Below are 14,515 nucleotides of genomic sequence, written 5' to 3'. Positions count from 1 at the left end.
GGTACACGTCCCTCTTCAGAGGACCAGATGGGGACATCTGGTTGGTCATAAAAGGAGATCAGGTTGGCCAGGCAGTCTTCTAAATCCATGCTGGCTGGGTCTGAGCCCTTGGCCATTCTCTAGGTCCTGTGTGATGGCACTCAGGATGATCTGTTCCATAACCTTGCCACACCAAGATGAGGCTGACAAGGCTGTAGTTTCCTGCAGTGTCCTTCCAGCCCTTCTTGTGGATAGTCACATTGGGTAGTTTCCAGTTGTCTGGGACCTCCCTGGTGAGCCAGGAATGACAAAAAGTAATGGAGACTGGCTTGGTGAGCTCTTCTTCCAGCTTCCTCATCACCCTAGGATGGATACTTTCTGGTCCCATTGATATAAGAAGAGCATCTAAGTGGCTCAGCAGGTCACTAACTGTGTTTTCCTGGATTACAAGGGGAAGCTATGCTGCTCCATGTCCCTGTCTACCTGGTAGGGAGACCAGTTGTCCTGAGGATGACCTGTCTCTTGCAGCATTACAAAATGGTTGTACAGTACATTTTGGTCTTGGGCAGAAATATCTTCCTTTGGAGAGTTAGTAGATCTCTACTAATATAAAAGCAAATCTTCTTGCTATGTTGAATTTTAGGTCCTCTCTGTTTCATATTTCTGTAATAATGTTAGGGGCTGGACGAAAGAGGAAATTTTACCTTTAACTTATAATTTACATTTCCTATTCCACACCCTTTGTAAAAAAGGAGTAATTCTAATCTTACATAAGCAGATACTGATGCAGCTTATAAATGCAAGCTAATAAGTTAAAAATATTTCTTCCTATTTCCCATATCCTGAAAACAACCAGGAAAATTTGTGTTTAATGGGATGGATGTGAATTGATAAAGACGTTCAAAGATATTTTAGAAAAATCAGTCTAAGAACATTTCTAATAATCCATTGATAATTGTACCCACTACTGTGTCCATTACAAGTCATTTCTTGTAATGGAGAGGCATGTCTCCCACCCATCAAATAATTTAAATAATTTAATTGGAGAAAATAATTCCAAAATTTATGCCCATTTAGATGTATACCACTAGTATTTCTTCCTTGCTCAGCTTCCTTTAGATTCAACCAAATTTGTATCCTTTGCAGCTACATATGATAAGCCCTGTCTCCTGTCCACAAGTCCTGTCCCTTAAGCCAGTTACGAGAGACAAGAATCACTGGCTGAAAACTAGCGAAGTTCTTTATAAAGAACAGGATATAACCACCATTGAAAAACCCTGAGGGTTATAATGTTGGTCTCTGGTTTACATTAGAAGAGATTTACTCTCATTGTATGTTTAGCTCTATCAATCTGGAAATTAGATTCAAGCTACCTTTTCTTTTAAAGCTGATTTTAATTTCAGAAATAATCATACTCCCAAGAGATGCAATGACATTCTCAGAGGTAAAAAAAGAATATAATCAAGATTGCACATCGTCACTCTAATGATAATTTGCCCTAGGCTGCGGCCATGGTAGGACTTTTTAATCAATATTTTCCAAGTATCCTTATTAGAAAAAGAAAGTGTTTTCAGAGTAATGGGTTTTTGTTTTCCATTTCACATTTTATCCAGGTTGGTTAACTTGCATTGGTTCTATTCCTTAATGAAAAAAGTAATGTACTGACTATTTGGTGTTTCAAATAAAATAAATAATTTTTTTTAGGTGTTACATTTTCATATGTATGAAAGATAGAATTTTTCTAGCAGGAGTTATTTTTTGTAACTTCAAAAAAAAACCTAGAAAAGAACAGTGAAAGAACCCCCGAACTTACTTGCAATTTACATACAACCTTTTACCATAATATGACTTGCAAAAGATCTATCCATATCTTTTCACACATTAGTGAACCCAGGATGAAAAGTATTAAAAGATAAATTTGCTGTACTACTTTTCTATGTTTTATTGCACATATGCTAAAAATTTACATTAAAAAGAACAAGTGTTTAAGCACTTTTACAGTGTTTTTAGGAAAATACTACTTTACACATTAGAAATGCAATAATACACATTTCTATGTATGCATGTACACTTGCCTATCTATAAAGCAAAAATGCAGTCAGAGACTATACAGGATCAAATCTGAATGCATTCAGGAACACTAATATGCTTTTAAATATATATGCCCATACTTATTTGTATTTATTTTCATCCATTCATATGTAAATAAGTAATCATAAGTAAAGTGTTCTCCAAATACAATGTTAAATGCAGTAACTAGTGTCAAGGTGTTTCCAGCTAACATACAAGCATACTTATAGAAATATATCTGATAATTTGTGATACACGACTCAGAGGAATGCATGCTAAATGGCATTTTGAGATTATGTCTCCAAAGTCTGTCTTCAAAAAGATTAATTTTAAAATTGAAAAATAGGTGTTTGCTATTATATCGATTTTCTAGATCATATAAAAATATAAGAAGTGATAGAAAAAATAAAATTATGGTATTTATGGGATGATTAAATATTGCCACACACACAGATTGGTGGAAATTATTTTCATAAGTGTCAGTTTGGAGAAATAGACTTCACAAGCTGAGCATACAATAAAACTCAAGCTCACTCTCCATGTCTACTTCCTTCCTGCCACTGCTTTCAAAAGTGTGAAAAAGACAACTATGTTAGCAGAATTGACTCAGTTGCTTAACACCCTGAGTGGAGAGACACATCCTTCACAACTTCTGAAACTCCATGCTGCCCCTTACAGACTCATATCATCTCATATCATCCACAAGGTGTCAGGAAACTGATGTTTTTTGTTTTCTTCTATTGTATATTTTTTAAAATTAATATTTGCTTCTAAAGGAGTATTTGCAAATTTAGGTTGCTGATTTGTAGCAACCTAAATTTCTTTTTTGAGAAAATTTGCCATAGTCCTGGAATTTTATTTTCATTCTTTACTCACATGAGGCAACAGATAAATAAAGTATATAAAAGGAGTTAAAAAAGTCATAAATGAACTATGAGAGAACTAGAAAAAATGGTAAAAATAAGTAGAGCAGAGAAAAATGGGGTTTTTTTTGGGTTTATGTTTTTGTTTTTGTAGGTGCTTTTTTTTAGTTAGATTTGTTTATTTTTAACTGTTATTTATTTATTTTGTATAAAAATATAAGTACTGCTATTAGAGCTTGGCATGGACAGGACCTTGACATAAGGTTGGGTATGTTTCTGGTATTAATTTTCTAGTGAAATATTTATTTTCATCCATTAGTTCTCTATCAGTTAATTTTCTTTTTTTTCAAATCTCCATAAGAACGATCATGTAATTCTTAAGTGAAGAAGAAAGTTGAAATTATTTATTTATTGGGTAATATTTCTTAAATATATACGTAATACAACATCATTATTAGAAAAAATGGAACAACACAGTAAGATCTAGAAAATCAGTACTAGTATTCCTTAGCTTTGTGTGTCCTGGTTTTAGAGTTATTATAATAAATTATTAAATCAGGCATACCACAAACCTTTCTTTAAACTTCTAACTCAACCAAGCATGGTTTTGATTGAAATTTTTCAAGGATTCTTTAATGTCCAGTATCTGTCTCTATCATAGTCTGTTCTACTGTTCTGATGCTCTGTTCTACTTCAGTCAGCTGGATCACTTTTATGTATATAAATTTCAGTCCAATAAAACAATGTAAGAAAGTTCTCTGACAAATCTGCTGTACATACAGTTTACAAACAATGCTGAGGAGAATCCCATGTTTTACAGGCATAATTGAACTTTATTAATTCAAGCAAGGAATTAATGTGACTATTTATCTTTCTACTTTAAGTAGATTGGTAAGATGATAATGTTGGAAAAGAGCCTTCTCACATATTAAATGTGAGATGCATTTTTTAATTGCTCCAACTATGCTGAACTTAAGTGATCCAATTTAAAGAAAAGGCAAATTGGGTTTTTTGTGGGTTTGTGGCTTTTTTCTTCTTTTTTGGGTTTTTGAAGGTTTGAGAGGTTTTTTCCTGGATTTTCCCACAAAAGTTAATGATTTCTCTTTTGTATTGCTTGGGGAGGTCTATTTGTATTATTATTTTTTTAATATCAAAGCCTCCTCCCTATTAATTTACCATAATTTTATTAAATATATATATCAATTATTTAATGCAGTTAGCTTAGCTGCCTCCTGTATTCATACCCATAAAAGTCCTGTAAAATAAAAGGCTCCTCAAACCATGATATACCAGTCTTTGTGTACTTTCTTTGAAAATCAAGCTTTATTATACACAATAAACACACACATATATGCTTGTGTGTATTTTATAGCATCAGTTTGTCAAAACATAAGAGGAAAATGTTACCAGGCATCTTATATTAACTAATATACCAGAATTATAGTGAGACTTCTCTAACAGTCACTTCAGTGTATTTTTATTAAAAGCTGACAGTGTTTCCTCAACCACCAGAAATTTACAAACTTCACAAGGCATTATCTATACAGTTAGCAGTTTTGATGATAGTTGATTTGCTTACTTATAAAGAATTATGGGATAGCAATGATCAATCTCATTCTGAAGGACTGAGCAAAAGAACAAGAAATAAACTCATGGAAAGCCAGCAGAAGCAAAATGAAAACAAAGTCCACCAGAGCTGCCTAAATATTAAGAAAGAATATTTTACTTTTTTTTTTAATTGATAATACAAAATTTTAAATTTTAGGCTTTCACAGGAAGCCTTTGAAGCAGAAATATGCCATAAAACAAAAAATCTGTAACTCAATACAAAAGTAGCAACATGGAAAAACTGACCTACTACTTTCACACAGTGAGTGGAAACACAAAGCAAAGCTGACAGATCTGCTTTCCTGGGTTTAGGTTTCCACTGTCTAGAAGTGCTGTTTGCTGCCCATCTATGCACAGTATGACAGCTATTTGTGTTGTACAAATAAGGTTTACTCAAGAGTTTGATCTCAATTGCATGCTAATCATATTGTCCCTTGTTATGAAACCAACACTTTACGTTGTTAAGTCTGATATTATGAAACAAGCTTAAAACACAGGAGAATACTCTGGTAACCTGTTTAGGCTTGTTTGCCTTATTGCATTACTTATTAAATTATTTCGGGAACATGCTAAATATCATTGTATTTTGTTCAATTGACTTCATAGTTAACATAACATTTCTCAAAAAACTTAAGTTTATGGAAAAGTGTAAAAATTGATTTATGACAACCAAATTTAAGATTTTCAGTCATTTTAGTTTTCATTATAACAGGTATATTTCTTATCCCTCACATTGTAATATAAAAATCCTGACAGTAAGAAATAACTTTGATAGAACCTGTAACATGGCTGTATTACTGTTTTCTGCTGCTTGGCCCTGATTCACTTTTAAAAGATGGTTTCTCACCATTTATTTAATGTACAGAAATTCAGTTTACAACTCGAGAACCTCTGTCATTTTGCAGATTGTTATCTCCTTGGTTCATGTTATGTCTCTCTCTCTGAAATGACATTTTCTGTGTTTGATGACTATGTTAATGTAAGTCTCAAAATGCAAAATGTTCAAATTACACATAGTGCATTGAAGTACAGTTACGAGATGATGTCTTCAGTCAAACTATGTTAAAATACAACAAACAAACAAAACACGAACAATTTCATTTTACTGTTATGAGGTAAGCCTAAAAAACTCCTTCTTCCTCACAGTATCTTGAAACAAATAGAGATTAATTAATCACTGACATTACTGGTTGATGTTATCACAGACTCGGTGGGACTTCTTTGGGCTTTTTATGTGTGAGGAAATATGATCATATGGTAGAAAACAGTTATTCACAGAACCATCCCAATTCAGGATAAAGAAATAACAAGTCTTCTTACTCACCCTGAGCTTGCAGGTTTGGAACACAATCAAAACAACTCTATCCTGAGATCTGAAAAACACAAAACAAAAGCTTTCTATCATCACTGGCAATAAATAGTCAGACATTAGATATACAACAAAACAAGTAAATGCTTGTTCAATACTTGTAAAAACCACAAATAATTAACTTACATATACCCTACATGATTGACTTAAACCTCAATTTACTTAAACCTCAAAGAGTGCATTCTGAAATAAGCACATTTTATGTCAGAAAAGCAGCCCAATTAAAGCCTAAGCTTTCAAGTGTGTTCAGTCTTCCTCTCCCTACACCCACACAGTGTTTTGACGAAAAATCAATTTTAAGCTCTCTCCTGGAAATTAAAATTTGTGAATTTCTGTGGACACCAGTAAACTCCAGGGATATCCGGATAGAAGAACTCCGACTGCACACCAGAGCAATTTAAATTATGACTTGAGGAGTTTATTTGAACATAAAAAATTCATTTGGAAAACAAATTACTTTTATGCTTAGAAAGTAACAAAAAACATCAGACCATATTTTAGGATTTCAGTTCTAGGAAGGGGAAATCAAAACAATTAAAATAATAAAAATGGATCTATTTTCTGGTTTGAAAGGGGTAAGAGTGCTTTGTGATGACTGATGAAAGTGCACCAGGGTAGAAGCAATAGAGTCTGACTGGACATGGATGTTTGTGAATACAGGGATGCAAGAGGAAATGCTTTCTATAAAAGCAGAGGAAGAAAACAGATTAGTGCAGCAAATTCCTTTATGATCATCAAATACAAATGATTCATCTTTGAATTAACATTCATTTCATGGAACTGGATGCATTTTTTTATAATTGCTTAGATTTGTTAAAATTATCAATACTATAACCATGGTTATTCCATTAATAAGGTTTGAGGTTACACATTAGCTTAATAAAAACAATCTAAAATTGATTTTCCTGCAGCAAATTACTTTCCAACTTTTTGTCTACAGGCATTTTTCTCTTTCCAGTGCAACATTAATGAAGATTAATGCTCAAAATTTAAAATCTGGTAAATAAATATCAGAAAATACAGAAAATAAAAATGTGTCTCTTTGGATAGTAGAAAAGAAAGATACATAGAAAAATTACATAAAAATAATATAGAATTTATTTTAGTTTTATGCTAATGATAATTAACATATAAAAGAAAAATATTAGATACTATATTGGTAAACTCCATGCTTTGGAGGAAGCATGTGTGCCTCTGTAATCTTAAGATTATTCAAGACATCCTATTAACAGATTATCCATTCAGTTCTTGCAGTGTTGCCAAGTTTTAACAATTTTTCCATGGTGTTTGTATTACATAAATTAGTTTTGTGGGGTTTTTTGGTTGTTGGTTTATTTTTTTTACATTGGTTGTTTTGTTTGTTTGTTTGTTTGTTTGTTTGTTTTTGAGGGATTGCTCTTGGATTTTGGGTTTGTTTGCTGGTTTGGGGTTTGTTTCATGGCTCAAAGATTAGCAGATTTTTTTTTCCCAAAGGGTTTTACACATTAAAAAAAATAACCTGAGGATAAAAATATATCTATTTACCCTTTCTTTATATTAAAATAGTCTAGTTTTTTTTACTTTTAGTTTCTAACTAGGGTTTGAGCTGAACATTTATCAGTGAAAATCCAGTGGAACCTTATCAATGTCTTCAAATTAAAGACCTCAGAATTCCCACCATAAAAATACATTTAGTATTAGGTCTCTCAACCTGCTGAAAAGTCTGTTGTCTCTGCAGAAGTCATCAGGCAATATTTGGCTAGGAGGAAAAAACAAGGAAAACCCAAACAAACCAACAAAATTCATATTTTAATAGTTTAACTTTTTCTCACAACAATTTTTTGGTATTTTTTATTTCTCTTCCCCTTCCTTGTCTTAGAACAACAGCAGTAAATGAAATCTGATAGGAGAATCACAGTGCAAGTGAAAATATACCTCTTAAGCTAAATATACTTTGCAAGCACTGTCTTAAGAATCTAAAATAACCTGAGTGTCTATAACCTTTTTCCATTTTATTATTTTGAATCTCCGTGGGGACAATTAGGCTAGACTATTTTGCTCTAGTTTTAACCAACTGGAGGAAAAAAGTTACCTAGAACTGAAATTGGGTGAAAAACCCTCTATATTACTACCTTCCCTACAAAATTAGTTTGTGGCAGCACTCTGATCCTTACATAGAAGGCCTCCAAGTACTTAAAATTGGGAAATTATGTGCTAATAATCCTTATGCATAATCTTAGTTCTGCTGTGAACTAAAATATTGATCCAGAAAAGTTACAAACTCTCTTTGTTCACAAACTTTCCTGCTCTGTAAAATCTTTTTGGGAGTTCTAATTATACACTCTCAGGTTTAGATGAAAATGCTATTTTTATAAATTATTTCTTTGTATATAAATTGAAAATATCAGTAAGATAGTTCATTGTATTGTATTGCCAGAAATTAATTGTACTTTAAAGAGAACAGGAACTCTGCCTCCTGGAAGTAATTTCGTTTTATTTAATGTAAAAAGTGATTTATTCTCTAAGTTTGCACACATAACTCAAGGACAATATTCAGCAATAATTTAAATGTTTAGCAAGTTTCCACTATTACAGGATGTTTCTTCAACAGTTGTCAAGTTTTTAAAGCTTATCTTTACAAAATTGTTTAAATTTCACCAAACCTGGAATCATCACAATTTTCGAAAATAAGAAAGAGGCTATTATAATAAGAAAATGCTTTATTCTATTGAGATTATAACTTCAGTAAAAACCACTGATGGTGTTCATTACCTAAGTAGACTATTTAATTTTCAAAGTTCTTTTATAACTCCCCCCTTTTAAAGGCACCATATGAACTACCAGGCAGTAACTATCACTCTGTGATGACTCATTACTGGGCAATGATACTATACTTCCCTTTCAACAGATCAGGTAAAAAAAAAAAAAAGGAAGGGAATAAAATGTTGTTTTCAATGGTATATTTGCAATTTGAATTTTAAATACTGTTTATAATTCAGCATAGAAAATAATTTCCTCTACTTTTATGATGATGAATACAAAGACAAATTCCAGAAGGAATTCCAACAGTGTGTATTACTATCTCACATTAATTCTAATTTTCTTTGCAAAGGTTTTGCCAAGTATCAAAAGACTTGAAAAGTTAAATTCAATCCTAGGAAAAACATTGTCCAAAATTTTATTTCACTCTCACTATTAGCATCCTGAGATACCCACTCCAAAAGGAGGACAAAATTAAAAGTTAAGGGTGTTCCAAATGGACTATGAAAGAGAAATTTTAAACATTTTGTTTAAGTGTAAATTAGTTTTTTGCACCACTATCTAGTTATTTTTGTATGTCTAAATTATTCTAATTTTTTTTCATGGAGAAAGGGAGGCTTAAGGGGGATCTTATTGATCTCTGCTAATGCCTAAAAGGGAGTTGTAGTGAGGTGGGGGATCAGCCTTTTCTCCCAGGTGACAAGAGATGGAACAAGAAGAAATGGCCTCTTGTATCATCAGGGGAGATTCTAGATTAGGAAAAATTTCTTCACTGATAGGGTGTTTAGTTTGGAAGCGGTTGCTCAGGGTTGCACCATCTCTGGAAGTGTTCAAAAACATGTAGGCGTGGTGCTTGGGCAAATGGCTTAGTGGGGAACATAGCAGTGCTTGGTGAAAGGTTGGACTTGATTAGCTTTAAAATCTTTTCCAATCTTAATGATTCTATTATTCTATGGATACAAGATCCTTTCCCATTTCTTAGATTTTTAGAAAAACAGTGTAGTGTAAAAGAGATCAGTAATAGTTACATAGAATATTGTGTTTTCTAGTTCTTTCAAAACTTGAAACAGATTTGAGTAAAACCTAATATAAGAGCAGTAGGAATGCATTTTATTTAGGACTGCTCTGTAATTTTCCTGATATGTGTCTCCTTCACTTAAAAAAAATGCCAAATGCTATTATTCCCAATTTTATGTTTGATCTGTGTGTTTTCATTTTTGTAATATTCCAACAACAGACATTTCACAACATTTTTCTATTGTTGCTGAATCATAACCTTTGTCAATCTCATAACACTTCTTCAAAAGACACAAAAAATGCCTCCTGAAGAAATCAAAAAGTTCCATTAAATTATATAATCCTTTTTTCTAATTCTCCTGAAGGAATATTCTGGTTTATAAGTAAATACAAGTGTTCATATATCAAAGCCTAAACCACAAACCCATATGTTATTCAATTATTTTACGGAGATTAAATTAATTACAACATATATACATTTCCTGGCAGATAATCTATACTTGCATAAAATACCTCTCCCTTTCTTCTCAGTACTAACCTTAACTGAAAACCCATCCAGCCTTGTCACCAAAACATTGTAGTTTGGGATTCCCTACCACAGCAAAGATCCCATATCCATTACATGACAATACTATCAAAGTTTTCTATTACAGACTAATTTTTCCTTGCCGTGTTACTTTGTTATCTCCTTTTGTTTCTGTGCTGGAATGTTTATATGCTGGAATGGCTATACTTGACCTTCAAGGCAGATGCTCTTTGATTCCAGTGTGGATGATGTTCAGATACGGAGCTTGTAGTATGTTATTATTTGCCTGTGTGAATCTTCACTTTCCCTTTCACTACTTGCCTTTAAAAGCAGAAGGATGAGCATAGAGAAATAAGGAAAGGAGATATGGTATGCTTAAACAGGTTGTGAAATTTTGATGGTGTAACAAGCAGTACTGTGGGATTTATTAAGAATTTGTCTATGTTGCAACAAATTTTTAATATTACACTATGTTAAAATTTTGTGTCACTGCAGTCTATCCAATTATTTTTGTTTAATATGTGCATTGTGTCATAGCATCCTTGTACTTTTCTTGCACACTCTTGTTTTGTATAAATTGTCTAATTTGTTAGAATTTTTGTTAATTCTAATCCTATCCTCCAGAGCATTTACAATCCTGCCCAGCTATCCATCAGCCAGAGATTTTTAAAGCTTATGGTTTCTTCTGTCATTCAAATCTCTTTTCTTTTAGATGCTGAAAAACAGCATGGCCAAAACAGCCCCCTGTGGAACTCTCCAGCTGAAATGATTAATAATGACTCCTCGTTAACTGAAAGTAATTTTTTCAAACAGTTGGTGGCTACATCTCATCCACACTTTACTGGTCTGCTTAAAAGAATGTAATAGTACACCCTACATCCCCCTTAACGAAATTGTAATTATATAATATTTCCTTTTTTGCTCATCATGGAAAAAATAATGTTTTAGCAGTTTGTAAATAAATTGGACTTACAGAGTCAAAAACATAAAAAACATTTCAGAAAAAGTAATTCTCTCGTAATTATCACCATTTATAAACAGTATGAATCTTCCTCAAGCTGCACTGACATTAACATTTGCTTCAGCACCATATTGGTAATTTTAAAGTCAAAGTTGCAGGTGGCTTGTCACTTTAGTTATTCATTCCTTCAGAAATGTTTATCTATAAAATCTGTATTGTGGGTTAAGAATGTAAATACAGGTATCTTTAAATGTTATATTGTAAATATGCACACTTTAATAGCAAAAGCTTCTTTATAGGCCTATGACCATGCAATTGATTTTAAATAGACAACAAAGAGATTATATAGAGATTCTATATAATTTTCAAAGGAAGAATGATTCAAATCAGTTAATTCTAACATCTTTCATCTTTTATCTTTCTAGTATTTATAACAACAAATTGAAATCAGGGAAGTCAAACATATTCTCACATGAAAGGGCTGAAGTCCAACAGTACTTAGCAAAAAAGCTGGTTTGGCTTTTTTCTCATGTTGTTTTCTAGGTCTTTAAATTTGTAGATGTTCACAAGAAGTGCAGGATACCAGTTATGTTACTATCTTTTTAATATGATGTTAAAATAGAGACTATTAGTTTATTAACAAATGTATAACATTCTAATTACCTATACAGGAACTGAACATAATCCTTTTTTTTATGTATTCATAAAGATATGAACTGAAACTACTAAAGGGAGACTTTTTTCAGTTTAAAAATATTTGGGAACAATTTTTTTGGTTAAAAAATGACTCACAAATTAAAAACCAGTAGCTGAAGAAGAACTGTTGAAGCCTTCTTAATATAAAAACTGAATGCAACTATATTGTGAACTCTTGCTACTAATAGGTACAAGATAGATGCTAGCATGGACGGTTGTTAGAGGTTATCATACTGTCATCTGACACTTATTAGAGAAAAGGCAGCTCTTGAAGAAACAAATGTCTCTTTTCAGATAAAGAACTAAAATGGTATTAGCAACAGTGTGTCATGTAACATGAGTTATTAATGAATCAGGACTTCTCAATGCACTGAGTAATAAAATTAATTAGGTTTTTGAAAATAAAAATATGCAATTCTAATATTTGTTCTAAGCCTTCAGTTTATGTGCTATTCAGTTCTTGAAGCTGTTCTTTAGAGATTCTACCATCCAATTAGAATAAATTTTTAGAGTTAACACTGTGGTGGAATTTCACTTATGTAAAAATGTTAGTCATCAGAATTCAAATTTATTAATTCTTTGTAAAGCAAATTTAAAACTTCATTGCCTTTGGACTGATTTCACCTTTATATAATATTTTAATTGCACTTTTTCATCTGATATTTTTGCAGGATTTTTTTTTCTATTGAATCAATCTGCACAAAGCAGAAAAAAGAAGTAACATAAGCCAGTACATAAAGAAGCATAAGCCAGTCAATCTTTTAATTGGCCATATAGAAGGCCACTCCCACATGCTTTACTCTCAAATCTTGGAATAGTCGTACAGTCTTATCACACAGGTCTCCATTTATGGTTAATCCATTTCCCGAGCAGTTGCAAAAACTATAAAGTCACTGTATGTAAAGAATTTAAAAGATCCTGGCTTATTCACATAACTTATGGAATATAGAGTATTAGAATCACTAAATATCAAATCTGAGTCTAACATCACCTTCCAAATATCCTCCGCAAATCTGAACTATAAAAAAAATACATCTTTATCAGAAGACACACCACAAAATACTTGCTAAAATCAACAATCTTTGATCCAAGACAAAAAGCCATGCTAAATTAATGATATAAACTTAGTGGTGAAACTTGGAAAGAACGGATATAAAACCTAACTGATTCCACAATTTACAGAATCCAGTTAAATGTTATAATGTTATTTTACACTAACAGAAAATTGGCTCCATTCTTCTAAAAACAAACAAAAAAAAATTAAACAAGTTAAAAGTTCATCAAATCTGCAAGCAAAAATAAATCTTCAACCTAACTATTTTTAAGAAAATACATTATTTAGAGTTTCACAGGAGGAGGAAGTCATCCTATGAGATGAATGAGTGGTAAGATACTTAGCCTTTTAAACATAGTAGTTCCCTTCATAATGTCCATTTATAAATGTAGCTATATTAGTATTGCTTATACTAACATCCCAGTTTTGATGTTTCACAGAACCACAGAATATTTTGAGTTGAAAAGGACCTCTGTAGAGCATCCAACTTCCCTGCCAAGGCAAAGTCACACAGGAATGTGTCCAGGTGGATTTTGAATGTCTCCAGAGAGGGGGACTCCAAAACTCCCCGGGCGACCTGAACTACAAGGATCATTGGGTCCAACTCTTCAGTGAATGGCCCATCCAGGGACGGCCTCAGCTTTATTAGCATTCAAACTAATTCACCTCATCTCATGTTGAGGTCAGTTCAGCTTTGGGAAGAGACAAAATGTGTATTGATATCTAAAATGGGGGAGCCAAAAGGATGGACCAGGCTCTTCTCAGTGGTGCCAAGCAACAGGACAAGAGGCAGTGAGCAGAAACTGATGAACAGAAAGTTCCACCTGAACATGAGGAAGAACTTTACTGTGGAGGTGACTGAGCACTGGAACAGATTGCCTAGAGAGGTTGTGGAAGTCTCTCTCACTGGAGATATTCAAGAACCATCTGGCTCATCATTCCTGTGCAGTGTGCTCTGAGATTACTCTCCTTGGGCAGGGACAGATGATCCACTGCAGTCCCTTCCCACCTGTGATTGTCACTGATTATGTGTTTCTGTGATTCTGTGAACTAGAAGGTTGTTGATATCCCTTGATCTGCTGTCCACACTCATTCTGATACACCCCAGAATACCATTGGCTCTCATGGCTGCAATGGCACTGCTGGCTTATGGTCAGCTTGTGATCCGCCAAGAGTCCCAGGACCTCTGTAGAACTGCTCTCTACTGAACCTATACTGGTGCTTGAGGTTATTCCTCCTCAGGTGCAGGACCCAACATTTGTCCTTGTTGAACTTCATAAAGTTTTCTCCACACAATCTGCCAGCCAATCAAGGTCCCACAGAAAGGCAGCACAGCCTTCAGGTGGACGAGCCCCTTCCCCCAGTTTCACCTCATCAGCAAACTTGCTGAGAGTACTATTCATCCCTATGGCTGGATCCAGTATTGCTCCTTGGGGAACACCAGTAACTACACCAGCCTGTAACTGGATTCTACTCCATTGATCACAGCCCTCAGAGCTCTCCCACTTAGCCACGTTCCAGAATACTCAGGAATATCTATCACTTCCTCCATGGCCTAGTGTAATATGGCACTATAATCCTGTCTAGACGAGTATGTAACAATGCCATTATGTCTTTAAGTTGTTTTCAGTGG

At 33.4% G+C, this 14,515-nt stretch overlaps 1 long non-coding RNA gene across 1 annotated transcript in view; it reads right to left on the bottom strand.

Moving 5' to 3' along the window:
• Nucleotides 1–5,818: 5,818 nt before the first annotated feature.
• The window catches only part of LOC136569218 (uncharacterized), a 476,564-nt gene continuing 467,867 nt past the window's right edge, over nucleotides 5,819–14,515 (bottom strand). The window contains exon 5 of the long non-coding RNA XR_010785325.1: nucleotides 5,819–5,893. This is a non-coding gene — a long non-coding RNA (uncharacterized lncRNA). The remainder of the gene's footprint in view (nucleotides 5,894–14,515) is intronic.

This window comes from Molothrus aeneus, chromosome Z (assembly GCF_037042795.1).
Source record: "Molothrus aeneus isolate 106 chromosome Z, BPBGC_Maene_1.0, whole genome shotgun sequence".
Lineage (NCBI taxonomy): Eukaryota > Metazoa > Chordata > Aves > Passeriformes > Icteridae > Molothrus > Molothrus aeneus.
The sequence above is the reverse complement of the archived record's forward strand: the minus strand, read 5'-3'. Positions and strand labels throughout refer to the sequence as shown.